The 1,203-nt window shown below is 44.8% G+C and overlaps 1 pseudogene; it reads left to right on the top strand.

Annotated features, from left to right (window-relative positions):
• Window positions 1-645: 645 nt before the first annotated feature.
• On the top strand, window positions 646-847 carry LOC122550387 (annotated as a pseudogene).
• The last annotated feature ends 356 nt before the right edge of the window (window positions 848-1,203 follow it).

Below are 1,203 nucleotides of genomic sequence, written 5' to 3'. Positions count from 1 at the left end.
ATAGACATAGAGAAAATCGGTTTAATGTGAACAACTGACAGGGCTTTGTGTCATTAACCGAGGGAGACTGGGGGCCGTGTCATAGACAGAGGTGACAATGTGCTTTTGAATATTAAAGTAAAGGCATTGCCAGACCCAGCAACAATATAAAACAATCCGTACAGGAATGATGGGAGTTTGTTCTGCCTTTAGATACAAACCATGGAATACCGAATCAGATTTCGTAAAGTAGCAGCAGATTATTGGCTTTATTAAGACTGTGTTTTATAGCTGAAGGTTCAAACAGCAGATGGGATGAACCAGTGAAATATATTCTGCAGTTGCCAATAGTTAAAATTCGGAATGGTCAGGATATGGTGTCAGTAATCAGCTTGTGGCAAAAGGGATCACCGTAGTTGTGACTCATCTGTTTCATCCTCAGTTATTGGCTAGTTGTGACTCATCTGTTTCATCCTCAGTTATTGGCCCGGGATGAGATGGAGTCAGAGGAAGGAAATGGAGTTTGCGTTCAGAACAGAAGATAGTGACCTCCAAGCTCTAAATATTTAAATAGCAATGGCAGTGATGCAATATATCCTGGTTCATACCTGAAAGTGAGTAAGTCAAGTGAGAAAGTGAGAAAGTATCGCTTCTCGGCCTTTTGGCATCACTTCTCGGCCTTTTGGCTCGGAATATGTGTAGTTTCTATTCTTATCAGTTTAATCGCTGATATCTCCCGGTGGGCGGCACGGTGGCACAGTGGTTATCACTGCTGCCTCACAGCGCTAGAGACCCGGGTTCAATTCCCGCATCAAGCGACTGACTGTGTGGAGTTTGCACGTTCTCCCGTCTGCGTGGGTTTCCTCCTGGTGCTCCGGTTTCCTCCCACAGTCACAAAGATGTGCAGGTCAGGTGAATTGGCCATGCTAAATTGCCCGTAGTGTTAGGTAAGGGGTAAATGTAGGGGTATGGGTGGGTTGCGCTTCGGCGGGTCGGTGTGGACTTGTTGGGCCGAAGGGCCAGTTTCCGTAATGTAATCTAATCAACCAACAAAGCCCAGTGCCAGAACTAAAGAAGGAGGGAAAGAATGGACAAGTTCACTGTTGTTTATTGTGGTTTGGAGCGTGAATACTTACAGAGTAGAGTAAATGAAAAGAACAGTAATACAGTCGCACATGGTTAATGCAAATAATATATCGACAGTGAAACTTACCAGGGGCACCA

This window comes from Chiloscyllium plagiosum, chromosome 5 (assembly GCF_004010195.1).
Source record: "Chiloscyllium plagiosum isolate BGI_BamShark_2017 chromosome 5, ASM401019v2, whole genome shotgun sequence".
NCBI classification, from domain to species: Eukaryota; Metazoa; Chordata; class Chondrichthyes; order Orectolobiformes; family Hemiscylliidae; genus Chiloscyllium; species Chiloscyllium plagiosum.
This window is presented reverse-complemented; position numbering and strand designations above follow the sequence as displayed.